The sequence below is a fragment of the Erithacus rubecula genome, assembly GCF_903797595.1.
Source record: "Erithacus rubecula genome assembly, chromosome: 2".
Classification (NCBI taxonomy): Eukaryota; Metazoa; Chordata; class Aves; order Passeriformes; family Muscicapidae; genus Erithacus; species Erithacus rubecula.
Genome location: NC_136685.1, coordinates 105,294,067 through 105,310,905, shown reverse-complemented (window position 1 = coordinate 105,310,905; position 16,839 = coordinate 105,294,067). Strand labels below are relative to the sequence as shown.

At 42.6% G+C, this 16,839-nt stretch overlaps 1 long non-coding RNA gene across 1 annotated transcript in view; it reads right to left on the bottom strand.

Annotated features, from left to right (window-relative positions):
* Positions 1–16,575, bottom strand: part of LOC306797983 — a 70,225-nt gene extending 53,650 nt beyond the window's left edge. Inside the window, exon 1 of the long non-coding RNA XR_013773254.1 lies at positions 16,490–16,575. This is a non-coding gene — a long non-coding RNA (uncharacterized lncRNA). The remainder of the gene's footprint in view (positions 1–16,489) is intronic.
* Positions 16,576–16,839: the final 264 nt, after the last annotated feature.

Genomic DNA, 16,839 nt, shown 5'->3' with positions numbered 1-16,839 from the left:
TGTAATTCTATCATCACTTGGAATCTGAAATCAAGATTGGATGCCTTTCTAAAAGATGCGCTCATGGCTCAGTCCCAGATTAATGTCTTTGATAGTTCCTGTACTTGGTAGGAAATAATATAAAAATAGCAAGGTCAAATTCTTTGGCTTGTTTTACACCACAGGTCAAAGTGGACAACCGCGATTCCCCGAGGAACCTTGAATTCACTGCCATCATCAACAACAGTAATAATTACTGTGTGCCTGGAATATTTGATTTCAATCCTGATGGAAGCAGTAGAGAAGGGCATGAATTATCATCAGAGCACAAGCTGTTTGAATCCTAACACACTTCACAAGTGAGATTTTAGGAATTCTCCTGGCTCTGATCCTTTACTGTGGTGCAACACAATCAGCTCCAATGTTTGTATGGCAGATAAGAGTTTCTCCTTAAATAGACATCAGGGATCTACCATCCATTTTACACAGAGAGGGAAGACATATTTTTTTCAGCTGAAACTAGCAGGTTAGGCTCAGCTATTCAGAAGTCTTTGGAAGAACAAAGATCATCATAACAGGTCAAACAGATAGAGTTATTGGAGACAGAGCTGGTGCTTTCACAGGTGGATGTTTCTAACAATGTACAATTCTGGCCAATTCTCCACTGCAAACTAAAGCAGAGGACAGAGGTCTGTGATCCAAGGGCTACCAGCAGTGATCAGCTCTGATATTCAATCATTCAACACTCCTGAAAGCTGGCTTGTTACTCCTGCTGGAAGAGAGAGCTCCAAACTCAGCACAAACTCAGCTGCCAGTGCTGCTCAAGGTGGATGAATCACCCCGAGCTCAGAATAACTGCACTGACAGGTTGGCTTTAATCACCGCAGGAGCTCCTTGTTTAGTACTAAGATGAGTAAGGCTTTGTCTCTGATTTATTGCTATCCTCTAGGGAGGATGAAGATTTTTAAATAGTGTGTAAAGTAGTGGATAAGGGTTGAATCCTCTCTTTTCCACAGATTAGTTTTGGTTTTCTCATATGGGAAAGGTGGGACAGTGAAAAGATGCTTCAGAGCCAGTGTTTGAAGATAAGCCATGGAAGGCAGTGTCAATAACTGGGATCATGCTAAAATTGCAGACAAAATCATGCTATCTTCCAGATTTCTTCAAAAGCTTACTGAGGAGACAGCTGAGGGCTTTGCAATATCATCTCTCTCATGCCAACACCTCTTGCACCAGGCAGAAGGCAAGAGTGCTCCCTGTGGATATCAAAGAAGATGCACATGTGCAACTTGCTTTGCATATTTCCTGTCTTGGGTTTACAGAAAGAATAAAAACCCAGCCAAGCCATTGCCCCATGAAATTTTTTGGCCACAGGAGCTGCTGTACATAGCAGGAGATGCTGTGAGTCAGCTGTGGGTGCAGGAAAGCCTCCCCTGCTTCCAGCTTTTGCATAAACAGGGATGGACACATCGTGGTGACACTCTGTCCCTGCAGGACAATCTGCACTCCATCTCTGGCAGGCTGCTCTAGGCTTTGCAGGAGTCCTTTGAGATGTGAGGAGTTTGAGAATATCTAAGATTGACAGCCCTTCTTTGCCCTAGAATAAAAATGTGGAGTCTGGAATTTTGGAAGTTTTGATTTCTTTCAGAGTGTCTGTTTTCCTCAAACTGTACACAGTACACAGGACCAGAAAATAATAAACTGAGTGGCAAAGCAAATAGGAGAGAGGAGGGGACTCAAATCAGCCAAGAAAGCCTTTCAAACTTCTCCAGTCCTGCTTGATGTGACAGACAAGGGCTTTCCAGAGCAAGTGCACGTTTCCAAGGGGGATCCCACAGCTCCATCCCAACTGTGTCCCCTCCAATCCTTGCCAGCCCTTGGCTTCCCTCCCTGACCCAGCTGGCCAGTTCTTCCCTGTCCATGTTTCTCCTTTTAAGAAATGACTTTAATCTATTTATTGAATTAAACCTCATAATTTAAAATCTAATTTTTCATATTAAGAACAGTTTGCATAAGCACACAAATGGTTTCTCCCTCACATACAAGCTCTAAACCCTGTGGAATTGCCCAGAGTCCTCTGATATTCCTTTTCTAACCGAATAAACGGAGACGTGTCTCCTATGTTCACAACAGCTTTTGAACCTCTTAATCTCAGGACTAAGAGTTTCATAAGGGTAAATCCTCTTGGCTCTGGAAAAACATCTCAGGGCTACACACATTTTTGGCAACACAGAAGTAGCTCTAATAGCCAGCTGCAGTTCTGAACCTGCCATCTGAGGGGAGGATAAAGACTCGGGTGTTGTTTAGTCTGGAGGAGAGGAAACTGAGGAATGCATGTGACAAAATGTCTTCCAATGTGTAGGGACTTCTAAGAAGAGAGGAATGATTAATTGTTCCTCATAGCCAGCGGAAAGAGGAGGAATCAGAGTAAGCTCTAGCAAAGACAACTTAGGTTAGATATTAGAAAAACATTTCAGCTATGGTGGTGAAATACTGGAACAAGCAACTTAAGAGTATGGAATCTCCTTCATTGAAATTATGCAGACAAAATTTAGATAAATACCACTTTACAGGCAACACAGAAATGTGGAATTTCCTTTGCTGGAGTTTTAAAGAAAACTTTAAGACAAATGTCTGGTAGGCATGGCTTAGCTACACTTGATCTGTTTCATCCAGCTCAACAACCTCCAAGGTTCCTTCCAGTCACTCCATGATTTACAGGGCAGTGGTAAATTCTCATAGGATGGGTCCCCCCACACCTCAACTGCACGAGACATTGAACACACACACACTTTGTGGAGGAGCTCCAAGGAGCTAAATGTTAAAAAAGGAAGTGGAAAGCTAAATTGCTCAAGTCTTGGTGCATTTAACAAATTAGCAGCAGACAGACAGGTATCATCTCTGGAATCTTAGAGCCCCCAGTGCAGTCACCCAGTCATTGGGTCATTTCCATCAGCTGGATGCAAAAGACCATCCCTCATCAAAACCTGTATTAGTCCTGATATCTTCTTCCTCTCATTTTCCCTTTTCTTAATGAAAGGAAGCACAGACACTTGATGGCTGGAGTGCAATTAGCTGCATCCTGCTCAGCGTGGCTGAAGTTGTATATTTGCATTTTAATATTTTTCCTATTACAGACCTCCCTGTGCTCCCATAAAAAATACAGCCTCTAATCCCCTATTAACTGTATTTAGCAAACCTCAAGTGTTTCCTCCATTTGCAATCTGGCTGGGCTTCAGCCCTGAAGCAAATTTCAGGTGGCTGTGGTCTAAACATTAACTCTGGTCTGGAGCGATTTGAATTACAAACCAAACAGACTGTAAATGGAATCCTAAAGTGCAGTCAGAGCTCAGTCTGGGAACCTGGCTTTGTTCTCCTGAGCCTGCAAACCTCTTGCACTGCTCCTAGGGCAGGCCAAAAATGGCTCGTTACTCACAGAGAGGAAGCGCAGGTGTTACATTAAAGGACTGCAAAGGGAGCCATTTGGTACCAACAATATAGATTTATTACTCATAAATTTTTAAAATTTCCTTGTGTTTTGTGATTAAAAACACATCATACTTTGATTTCCTAACCACCTCCTGTGTTTTGCTTCCAAATTTTTGACAGCCAGTTAATTATGAAGTTTTCAACTTATTTGCCAAAGTCTACCACACGCGCATTTGCTGTGTCGCAGCTAAAAGGATTCAGCCACAAATATATCCCTTTTCTACAGCTGCAGCAGCTATGACATGATGCATTCTTTAATTATTCACATCCTCCAACAACACAGAAGCATCATCTGTTATGCAGGAGGCTTCAGCTTCTATCCTCATAAAAAAACCCTAGAAACCCAAAGACCAAATTAAGCCTTAGTGCCTTGCTCAGACTGAAGACTAAAAGGAAAAAACTACAGGAAGTGGAAAAGTGTGTGATTTTATCCACACAGCTGGCATTTTGTAGACTGCTTTTAACAGGATGCAAGAAGTGATCAGGTAGACCTTTAAATGACTAGACCCAAGGAAAGGTTTGAATAACAAACTGGAGTTATAATTATTGACAAGTCATCTGTTGTACTTTTTTGCATTAAGGAAGCTGCTGATGTGATAGAGTTGGGCTAATTGAGTGAGTGGATGTCCAGGACACATCCCAATAATTATGGTAGGCACAGGGTTTATATTGCAGGCCAAAATCAATGGGACTTTCCACGTACTGGAGATCAGTCACATGCTTCAACAGCTTCCTGAAGCAGAGGCTGATGGCACAAAAGAACAAACGTGCTGATACAAACTGCTGAGCAACATTCTACATCACAGACAGAGATAGCACGATTTACCAGCAGACCCAAGGTGTCGTTGAGGTATTTTTTCTGTAATAGGTTTATGTTATGCAATAGTCTGTCTTTTTACAGAACAGGAAATACTCTTCTTCAGAAAATAGGGAAGGTTTTAATAATCCTTTTTGAAAGATCCTTCTCTCTACAATCACTCTTTTTTAAAAGGTAGCCTACAGCATTTAAGTATGAAAATTGCTAGCCCTGAAGGACTTTCCATGGCTGTACCAGGAATGCCTTAGATTGTTCCACAGACTTTGCCTGTGGTCAAAGTCAACAGAAAGGAGTTTGATTTCTTTCAATACAGACACAGATAAAATAAAGCCTGTGTTCTCAAGCAGTTCACACTGTAAGAATGTCTAGTAAATAAACAAATAAATAAATAAATAAATAAACAAATCCTATTTGAATTACTTTGTTCCATTAGCTTCCTCCTGTATAACACAGGTGGTGGTTGACCTGCTCTTGTGGATCTGGGAGCAGAGCTTTCATCCAAAGCTTTGCTCCTTTGTGCCCTCAGAACAGTGCCAATCAACAGCTACAACATTAGAAGACTACTTCAAAATTCTTGTCTGATAAATTTGACTAAAGATGGTTTTTATTTCCCTACTTGAGATAAGACTTGGATTATCTCAATTTTAAATTTACACAAACTAACATCCTAATGTAGGGAAGGACAACATATGGGAATATGGCTGGTCATCAGTGTTTATGAACATCCATTTATGTTCCAAGCACTTCTTTCCCTCAGTAGTCTTAATGGCCTTGTTTTGTTTGCTGGCATTGCTCCTTGGGATGTTTTATTTGTGAGAATACACATGAAGCACCTGTTTCCATGCCCAATGTGAATGAGCTAAGGTCTGTGTCTATAAAAAAGCTACTGGTTATTTGCCATTCCTTGCTCATTATTCCCTCTGTGTCAGATGCTCAAATTTGACCTTGCACAGCTGCTATTAAAGGGGAGCACATGTCACGTGCATTTTCTATCCCAAAACACTACCCAGCAGTAAAGTACTGCTATGCAGCATGTCAGAGTTGTGTGCTGCCCTGTGTCTTCAAGGCTTTTCCACGTCTCCAGGCAGGTGAATGCCAGGGTGGAGAACAGCCTCTGGGACACGGCTGTCACCTCTCCAGCCTGTCTTGTGAAGTGCCCACACACACAGACCCAACTTACTCCTGGGAAATCAGTGGCAAAGCTCGGGGCAGTGAGCTGAACACACCTGAAAATCTTCCCATTCAACACACAGGAAATGGTCAGTGCTGGTGAAATATACAAATGTGGCTTCTCCTCTGCTTGAGAAGATATTCTACAACAGAGAAATTTGTCTATTCAGTCTCATGAACTACCTCTGGTAAGAACTGCCTGGAGGCTGTGGCCCAGAAGGAGAGTTTAGATTTTCCATAAAACAGACAGAAGAAAAAAAGCTGACTGTTCTATGGCCTTGTTTCTGTGCCCCAGTGGTGAAGGTTTGCTGAGGCAGCCAGGCTGAATGCCCTGGCTCTGTTGGACAACTGAGACTCAGGGTTTTTGGAAAGGCCACATGGAAGAGGTCAGATCTTCTGGAAAATGCCAGTGTCCAGCAGAGCTGGGCAACATGGCATCACAGAAAACAAAGGTACAAGGACATTTCCACAGCTGTGCCCCCAGCAAGGGCCTGGCACAACAAAGCTCTGCACTTCCACAAAGACCTTGGCCTGGTTATGTTTTTGACCTTCTCTAAGAGGCTGAAACCTTTCTGGCTTCTGCTCTAAGCAAAAATTGTTTCAGAAGAAGGATACAGAATTCAAAGTGGTGCTGTCAGACCCTTGGTAAGTCAACACATAAGTCTACATAAGTCAGTCATTCCCCTTTTCACCATCCTGCCCCCATGGTCCCTGTGGTTACTGGAACCAGCACATTCATCACTCCATAGTGAATCCCAGCACCAAGGAGCTGTGGATGCAGTGGAAACACTCCTGTGCAGCTTGCCTGGCGAGTCTGCCTCTGCCTGACTCTGCTGTTGTACAACCAAGGTGTCCAGTGATATTGAGAGGCACAGCACTGCTTTTTTTCTCCCTCCCTGTGGTTTCTGTGCTACAATTAATCTAATTTCTAGTGACCTGGCAAGAGAATGCTTTCCATGTAATTTGGCAACGCCAGGTCGATGCAAAGCATTACTTCTACATGCCAAGAACTGGATTTTCCCAGCACGGCTCCAGGTGCTAACAACAGGATGCAACACGACCACCAACACCAGAGACTCAGCAGTGAGAAGGTATATTTTTAAACCATGGAAATAACAAGTTAAAGTAGGGCTTTGTTCTAGATCATTCCAGCTGGTTTAGGTCTTGGCATTGCAGCTAATCTCTAGACCCATGCTGATTTTGCTATAATTTAAAATGTTTTATAATTATTTCATAATTCATTATCCAAGTACAATTATTTTTAGCTTTGTCCTGGTTATGGAAGAGGACAAGTTTCAGTCAGAGGCCGCAGCTGCAACAAAGAACCCGGGGTACCAGGCACAGGGCAAGATACAGCCCTTTCCTCCAGCACCATGCAGGGAAATTGCCTCTGTGTCCTCCACTTATAAAACACCATAAACTTATTACCTGAGTGCAAACGGAAAAAATATCTCAGCCCAGACTTTTAATTTAGTTCTTTTGCTTGATGAATTAAGGTATACATAATATTTGAACACATTCCCTGAATGTTCAATTCTTTATTCCTGGGACATGCAATTGAAAGGTTGTGGTTTATAGTCATGTCTGAATATAATGGAATCCAAAATGGATTTCTTTCTACAGCTGTGCAAAGCTTAGGGATTTCAGGTCACAGCAGACTGTACAAGTGTTTCCTTTAGGTTCAGTCCTCTGTACTTTTGAATCCCCAATTTCTCTTCACATTTCAGGTTCAATCAAGCACTGAAACTAATAACAAGCCCTTGATCACACAGAAATAAAACTGGTAAAGCTGAATTTTTGCATTGTTTACCTGCACAACCACTAAAGGAAAGCTACAGGTTCACCTGAGTATGTCTGGGCAACTTAACAAAGCAGTTTAGTGGTCAGGACCAACACGAGCATTAGGACATGTTTTACACAGTGTAATTGAATTCCACTGTGATAATTATACAAAACTCTTGGTTGTTTTTCCCCTCAGACTTGAAGAGAAGAACTCAACTTTTTCACTTCCCAGCTACCCAAAAGAGCTGAGTTGATGCAGGCTGTCAGTTATGGCAATGCCTTATAATGGGGATGCCCACTGAGGCAAAGGAATAATCAAATCCCAGGGGCTTTTCCCAAAATCTTCCCCTGTCATAGTGACAGCACCAGTTTCAGCACAACATCAGCACATCTTATGGTCCAGCATAAATTCCATTGTCATTGAAAAATTCTAATTTATTGTCAATATTACTTACATTTGACCATTTTTGCTAAACAAAACTTACTTTTAGGGAGGAAAAGGAAAAATGAAAACCAGCTATGGACATAGTAGACTCCTTAGGTTCTTCTCCTACCCCTCCATTTTCCTTGAACCCTAACACTCCTTTCCAGCCACATAATATATCCAAAGTATTATACAGGTGTCTATTTAGATCTACTCAGAATTTCCAGCTGACAGGTCTTATATTCCAGCTGGAAAATCCTTCGAGTCTCAGTCATTTTTTCAAGAAAAACAAAAACCCTATTGGGAAATTAAAATAAAATCCTGTAGGTTATGATCAGCTGGCTGTTCCATGGAAAGACATAAAAGCCTGAACAGGCATGGAGCACTGGAAAGAGATAACACTAGAGCCATTCAGATGCTAACAGGCTTCAGGGGAGCTCTGCAGGCTGTCCCAATCCTCTCCAGAGCTACAGCTCAAGTTGCCTCTTATTAAAGGCTTTGACAGGCTGTCCCTGAGATTTGGCCATTGATTTTATTGGCCTGCTCCTGCCATCCATGAAACTGATGGAAACTCTGCTTTTAAAGTGCTCTGCAACAGCACACAAAGCTCTGCAAAGATATGCATGGAAGCACTTCCAAAGTGAGCACCAGGGCTGGAGGAAGGTACAGCTTCAGCCTCTTCATGGCCACAGAGCTTTGTGAAGGATCCTGACAGCTGCAGGACAATCCCTCAATCCCTGACTGCAGGAGAGGCTGAAAATGAGGCACAGGAAGTTTCCATGGGCAAAGGAAAAGGGCTCAGCTTGGCAAGGAAGAGCAGCCACACAGAGCTGGTATGACTGCCCTGAAATACCCCATGTCAGCTTCACCATCACAGAATAGGTTAAGTTTGAAAGTAGCTGTGGAGACCACCCAGCCCAGCACCTTTTCCAAGGCAGAGGCACCTGGAGCAAGTGACAAAGGAATGTTTCCAGGTGGCTTTGGGATGTCTTCAGAGAGAGAGATTCCATGGCCTTCCTGGGCAGCTGTTCCAGTGCTCTGCCACCTTCAGTGTAAAGAAGCTCTTCCTTATGTTAAAGTGGAACCTCTTGTGTTTCAGTTCATGGTCATTGCTCCTCATCCTGTCACTGGGCACCCCTGAAAAGAGTCTGGCACCTTCCTTGGCACCTCTTTGAGATATTTACATGGATTCATGTGATCCCCTCAGTCTTCTCTAGACTAAACAGACCCAGTCTCTCCTCATAAAAGAGATGCTCCTGACCCCTCATCATCTTTTTGACCCTAAGGTGGATCCTCTCCAGAAGTCCCTTGTCTTTCTTGAATGTGCCCTATCCAAATGCTCTATTTGCACTCTTACTTTGATTACATGGGTATTTCCTGATCAATTATTTTCCACAAGGGCCCTCCACAGAACATACACTTTCCATAATACTACAACTCAGTTATTTATGGTTATGGCCTCCTAATTTTAAGCAGCACCACTATGTTGGTACTCTGCAGTGTGGACAATTCTCTTGGCAAAAGGATATTCCCTCCTCACAGGAAACAGCTATTTCTGAAAAAAAATATTTTCAGGTGGAATAAATGAGCCTGGATCAATATGGTATCTTTTATCTGTAGCAAAAGAAGAGTACAGTATTTTTGTATGGATGAGACTCACAACTTTATACTCTTCTTGTTTAAAAAAGAAAATGATTTGCTTGTTGTGTTGTTTTCTGGGAGGGTTTTTTATGTATACTCAATTAATTTCAGTCCTTCAATTTAAGACTACAAATTGTTTTAAAGAACTGAACTGGGTAGGTTTTAGAGGATATTGTCATCTGGGCAACAGATCTAGGGCTTTGGATATTTACCAGATTATGAAGAATTGAATTCTGCCTGAGTGTTAGAGCCATCCTGCCACAAACACCAAAAATATGACCAGGGTGGCAAGAGAGGTGTGTGGAACAAAAATGGATGTGGTGTGTGGATTTAAAAGGTTTTGGCACCACTTTCAAGGTCTGTGACAAATTTATAAAATTTATTTTATTACCCCCATTAATGGTGCTGCTGAGTGAACTGCTGATTTATTTCAGTCCTCTCCAAGCAATTTTCAAAAGTAAGTTCAGCTATGAAATACAATAATACCTCAATAAATTAATTACTTGTGTCAGAAATGGGAGAGGGAGCAAGAAGCTGTCATGGGACAGGTGCTGATGTTTAAAAATTAAAATTAATAGCTACAAAACACTACCAAGTGGAAAAGAAACCTTTAGTTCATCTGGGAACTGGGCACACAAAACTTTGTGGAATGAGCATCATAGCATGAAAATTAAGAAACTCAAAACAAAGACAATTATAATTCTTCTTTGATTCCAGATGAACATTTGTAGAATAGGATGCAAGAACTGCAGCTCAGAGACTCTCAGAAGTCATGATTCAAGAAACCACCCTGATACCCAAGCAGAAGTTCCACCCTGGGCCACAGACCCCATTTCATAAGCATTATGGACCTGGTTTGGGGTTTTGGGTAGAGAAGTTATACAGACATCAGCTGTTCATGGACCACTTGCCTTCTCTTCAGATAAGAGTTCTTGGCCAGCTTTATTTTCTAGTATGGACCTGGCAAGTGTGAGATGAGAGATACAAAGATTGTATCCTGCTCAGAGGTGTGGAATGAAAGGATAAGAAGGCAGGTCTGTAGATAAATTAAGCATATAAAGTCATTTAAGTGCTGTAAGAAGGAGGTAAGACTTCTTCATGGGTTCTCATGAGTGTTTAGGTTTCTAAATCCTTCAGATTTTCATGAGAGCTAGGACTCAAAATCCCTTCTGAGATGTCCACAGAGTCACACATGCTTTACAAAAGCTCTGGTCTGCAGTGATTGCCCTAAGTCACACCAAGAACGAATGCAGCTCTCCCAAAGCCCAGCATAATACTTAAAACCAGTTTACTTATTGCAAAGACTGCACCCCTCCTTCCTTCCTTGTATTTAGCATGGAAACATTTCAAAGCTCTGAAGCCCTTGGCAACTTCCTGCTGGAAACTTCCACACTCCTGATGCTTCCTGGTTCTACATCAGTAAAGGCAATGTCAAGTGTTAGCCCACATCAGGACAGGGACATGGACTTTAGTCCCATTAAACTTCTCTGATAAAATTCTTATTATCCTGCTTCAACCCACTGAAGCTTTGCCTTGACTTGTGCTGGTGCCAGGATTTCACAATTCCCATTTTACCCCCAAACCAAAAGCTATATCTAAAAGATTTACTGTTTTGTTTTTTTTTTAACAGGCAATAGAACAGCAATAGGCACCACAAAGTTGGACATTTCACAGCCACGGAAGGGGTCTGGCAGTAGCAGCTGGTGTTAACTGCAGAATTGCAGAGGGGCTACTTAACAGGAGCTACTTAGCCTGGCACTTCATGCACAGAGCTATTTTTGCCACAGACGCTGGAAAAATGTATTTGCCAACTAAAATAATCCAGGCAGGTCCCTTATGCCCAAGCGGAGCTAAGGAAAACAGCATCTAACGTCTTCCACAGAGAATCACAAAACCAGAAAATATTCCTGACATCTGGGATACTCAGGGTGAAATTCCTGCCCTGTGGAAGTCAACACCAAAATGCCCATTGAGTCAAAAATGGCCAGGATTTCATTTTCAGATTCCACAAATAGTCTTAGACTCCTTTGGCTCAGGATGAAGGCCAAGTAAGCAGCACAATCCGTTCCTGAGTAAGAAGAATAGGCCAAATTCAACAATACTGAAAGCCCTGCAAGCCTCACTTACATCAGGCCTGGACCAAACCCAATGCCTTGTCTTGTTCTGCAGCGTTAAGCAACAGCTGCTCTTGGATTTGTGATCCTCATTCACAGTGCTGCTACCAGAAATCTGGAGCAGGAAGCACAATCTTCCTAGATGGCTCTAATTCCAGGGGCAAAGAGTCACTGGGATGCCACTCAAGAGGGCATTTTAGGCTTGACAGAAAAGAAAACTGCCCAGAAAACTTGTACTATGGAAAAATCTTGGTCAAGATATTACTTTTCCATAAATGAGCACCAGGAGGTTTCATGTGGAAGCTGAGTTTCCTCCTGGGAATTGGAAACACTCCCTCTGCTGTCATCATTCTCTGGTGGTCTGCTTAATGAGGTGCTTCTGCTGATGGCATCCCAGAGCATGCTGCTCCCATGGTGCTGAAACAGGGTCTGGATCATGGATCCCAGGGTGCTGTCCCACCTGCTGTGCCACTGCCACCCTGCATGGCACTGCCCTGGGTCACACAAACACCTGAGTGCCTCCCTTTCTGAGCAATCTCCTCTGGCACGTGTCTGACTGGGCTCCACACAACCAAGAATGTGCAACAGTCCCCAGCTGTTTTATCTTCCCAGCATCCTGCCAACACATCCAACATTACAGGGGAATCTCCAGGAAACCCACAGCTAAAGTTCTGCAGTTGGAGAATCCCAGAATCTGCTCAGTTCAACATGCACCTGGCCTAAAACAACAGAGTCTATGGGGTTACTTCAGATTTTGTTGGTATGGCTGGGTATAGACTCTCACTTGACCTCCCTGACACAACAACAAGTGAAGCAGAAATGGCCATACCAGAGATCAAATGTCATCTGAATATCATAGAACTACATTAGACTGTCAGATACAGCTAAAATTACAGCAGATTAAGAAAAAGTTGGGAAGAATTAGATATAAAAGTGAATGAAATGACTAGGAAAGTTTTCTGAAGGCTTCCTCTTGGAAAAGAACTATTATTTAAACTCTTGGGTAGTATTTACTCTGCAGAGCAGTGCACAGAAACAACGGGCTCAGATAAAAATAATCAGGCACATTTCAATTCTATTTAGATAACATAATATTCCTGAAATAACTGTCACATTAACAGAAAACCTCCTGGCTCTGGTGGTGTTATTTTAACCTACATCACACAAAAGATGCTGAAGAGTTTTTCTAATATGAGATAAAAGCAAACAAGATAAAAATATTTGGTTTTGGCCTTTTCTGCCTTTTCCTTAGGGCTCAGCCAAGATTATTTGTGTGCTGGACAAAGGGATGCCAGCACTGATGCTTACTACATTAATATTTTTCCATAATACTTGGAATGTCAACAAGAAAGATAGTCTTGTGAAATTTAACTTTCTTTCCCAGTTTGGCAGCAGCATCCATGTGTCAGGCATGGATTGACCTCCCTGTTCTGCTTCCATCTCAAGGCTCTGATTAATGGTCCTGTTCTGTTTCTAAGATCCATTTTAACTGCACATTTGGGAAGTGGGGCTGGATGTCACTGGGTTCACTATGAAAGTCTCATTTTCAGACAAAGCTTCTGACCCCGGGCTGGAAAATGAGTCACAATGATCACAAACAACAAACATCAAAGGAAAACCTTAGAGGCATCCCAAATTTGGTTACACAAGCCCAGCTTTGTTTCTAAAACCCAGGAATGTGTGTTCTCCTTTGGAAGCTGCTACAAGTTGCAGTGTGCTCAGGTTGGTGCCACAAAGAGCCCCCACAGAATTAGGTCTCTTTCCAAGTGGTCTGCTGATGCTAAGGGGGACAAACACATTGGGCTGCTCAGCAGAACAGCTCTGCAGAGAGCAGCCATGCCTGACCCCCAGCACCTTTACTACCCACACTGACCATAACACAAACTGGGGCATTTCTCCACGTGGCTGAAGCCAGAGGCTCAGGCAGACTGAACTGAGCCATCAGTGTTATGACAGCACAACATTAGGACAAAACAGCCCGGCAAAGCCCAAACCCAGGGCATTGCTAGGGGTGGGAAAGTCCAGGAAGGTCTTTCCTTTCCTTAAGAACTACCCTTATCTATGACAGTGCCTGTAACTGTTACAGAGATCCCTTTCTGTCCCTTTGGACCCATCACCTGCCCCAGCTCACACCACAGATGCTCCTTGAACAGCCTCTGTCAACCAACCACACCATGAACATCCCCTTCAAAGACAAAAGACATCCTGCTCTTTCACAGAGCCTTATCAAAGATATCCCAATGCTCCCAGGAGGTCTGGAGAGCACCACACATTGGTATAAGCATTCAACCATTCAGGTGCTTATAATAATGAGAACTGAACTTCCAAAACCTGTTGAGGTTCACCCATCTCTACACATGACCATCTATACACAGAGCACAGAAACCTGCCAGTGTCAGCAGTGGGCACACAGGACCTGCAAACATTGCTTAACATTTCTTTTCTTAGCCACTGAGGAAACCAACTTTTCAGGAAAAATCTCCTCTTTGGAATAATTCATTTATAATTCATTCAATAATTCAGTACTGCAATATTCTTGTTCAGGTTCTAATTACATCCTTTTATTTTATCTTAACTAACAGAGCTAAACTATAAACTCCAGCTACCTGTACCCTCAAGAAGTGTTCAGAAAGTCAACAGTTAAAGAAAATTAGTACATGTGCTTATTGCTAATTTTAAGGGGGAAAAAAAGAAAAACAACAAAAAAACCCAAAAAAACCCCCCAAAAAACCAAGCAGAGTTTTTAAAAATACATTAAGCTTAATTTCAAAATGCATTGTTTGCTAAACACATATATTTCTGTTTCTGCCAACTGTTCTCATAAGGATAAATCACACAAGCCTTTCTGGTTACCCTGCATAAAAAACCCAACACAAGACACTTCTGGATCTGTGGGTGGTTTCTCACCAGTGAGGGAGAGACACCAGTGCTCACAGACCAGGAATAGTTGCCCTCTTGCAAGCGTGGTGGGTTCTGTTTTTCCAGCCTTGGCCCTTGGGTCTGAGAGTTACCAAGGATTTTCCATCCCCACTTTTGATTCAAATCAAGTCCAGATGGCACCAGTCATAGTCAGCATTATCTGGAGACTTTTCAGTGGCTGGTAGAGCTAAAAAGGTTTTGAGGTTAGGAGGGGTCAATCTGATACCCTGAACAAGGGGAGCTCACTCCACCATTCCTGCACCAAACCCATGCCAGACAGCAGAGCCACAGAAGAGCTTTGAAAAACACATCCAGTCCTGGCTGAAAGACCATCAGGGCAGCTGGACTAGACAGATGCAGATTACCAGAGCCAGTAAACTACATTTACACTGTCTGGTATCAATATCACAAAATAGCTCTGCTATGCAGGTCAGGGTCAGTCTCTTTCTTCTTAAATTCCTAAGATTCAAGTGCACATAAGGGAGACCAAAAAAAAAAAAAAATTAAAATAAAATGTTGGAGCTGTTACTAAAAACTAGAAATAAATCCCAGTTTCTTAAAGTTTGCATGCTTCAATTTTATTTTCTTATATTTTTATTTATTTCCCTATTTTTTTCCTTTTCTCAGCTAAAGCAAATTCCGTTCTTAAAGCTTCCCACTTTTTCAGCTCTATTCTTCTGGGACTTTATACTTTACTTCAGACAGCTCTGAGGTTTTGGACAGTGTGACAGTGCTGAAAGATACAAAATTTTCTTTTGTGCTTTTTGTTTGCCTCTTTTGCTTTTGCAAAATTTGGTAAGCTTTGGAAAATACAAAATGATAAAAGCAAAAATGGGCTGTGATACCACCTTCCATATGGAAGCAGGAATATCACAGTCACCTAAAAAGCCACAGACATTTACAATACCAAGGTATCTTTCCCTCAGCATAACCAAAATTCACCAGGAAAAGGGAAGGAAAGATTATTTCCTTTCCTTTTTGTAAGCACCCTACTTAGCTCAAGCTTTTGCAAAACATGGAATATTGTACTGATTTAATCACAAATGGTTTCAGAAGTCATAGAGATTTCCAGGAAAACCAGACAGATTGCTTCCCTGGATGCTGTGTTCCACCAGCCTGGCTAAATAAAGGAATTTTGATCTAGTTATTACAGTAATGGCTGTAGGCAGGGAATCAAAAAGCTCTGGTACACCAGTGGTTGACCCAAGGCGTCCCCAGAAGCACCAGCACCTGTGGCTCTGTGCCACCAATCCTGGAATGAGAAGCTGCAGATTCTGCAGTTTGAGCTCCCAAACTGCCCAGCTCACAATGTGCTCGCTACTAACTCAAACAGTCACCTCTAAAATGTGCCTTCAGGCACATCCTACCAAAACAGCACTCATCCAAGGCCTCATTCTTCCTGTTCCTATGGGACACTATTTTCAACATAAGAGCCACCTCCAAACTTTTTAAACTGGGCTCTATCCCATCTCTGGGGTCTATGCCCTCAAACCAGCCTGGTGCTCAAGCAGGTGCTGAAATTTCTAGGCACAGATCGTCTTTCTAAAGGCATCCATCCAATATCCAACATTTTTGTGAAGAAATTTAAGCCCATTCCCAGTACCAGGTGAAATCATAGCCTGAGAGGTAGGACACACCCCCAGCCACAGTTCCCTTGAGCTGCAGCCACCAGAGCACCAGATCGTCCTCCTCAGTTATTTCACTCTTGGTAGCACTATTCCATTGTGCACAAAGATTTAATGCCATCACAGCCTATATTCTCAGAAAAACAAATCCCTCCCACATGAAATTAAGGAAATTCCGGATATTTACTTATCAAAAACCAATAAAAATTTTTTGGCGTGAAGCATTTCTCTCCTTATCAGAGCAGAAGATTTAAGAACATGCTTGATTTTCAGCACATGCACAGTCCTCATGACACAACTGCTTAAATCAATATATTTGCTTAAATGTATATGTTTATAAATTAATATCAGGATAAAAATTCATTCTGAGTGAAAATTTGGCAGACTATTTTTTGGAAGTTAGGATTTTTCCTTTTCTTTCTCTCATGGAATTTTGTCCCATTTGTTGCTAAGACACAATAATGATCAATACTTAAGTGATACACAAAAAATGGCCGGTGTGGAAAGGGTGCAGCTGGTCCTCTCTTACCTGGAGGGTTTCCTCTTTAGAACAGCAGAGATACCCGAGATTTTGTCTGGGTGTTGCTCAGGGCTGGGCTGGGCTCCTCTCGCTCTCAGGATCGAAGGACAGACAGGCTGTGGCTGCTGTGGGATGAATTTGCCCCCACTGCAGGTTCTGTCTCTGACTTTATTCCCTACTGCCAGTGAGCTCTGCTCGTAAGAGCAGCTCTTGCACTGGGACCTCATTAACACCCGACCTCACAGGAAAGGACCCTCACCATCTGCTGGGTGCCTCAGGGGAAACCCGGGCCCGAGTCCCTTGTGTCCTGAGGGAGCCTCTCTGAGGGAGCCATGACGGAGCGGGGCTGAGCCTGCCGG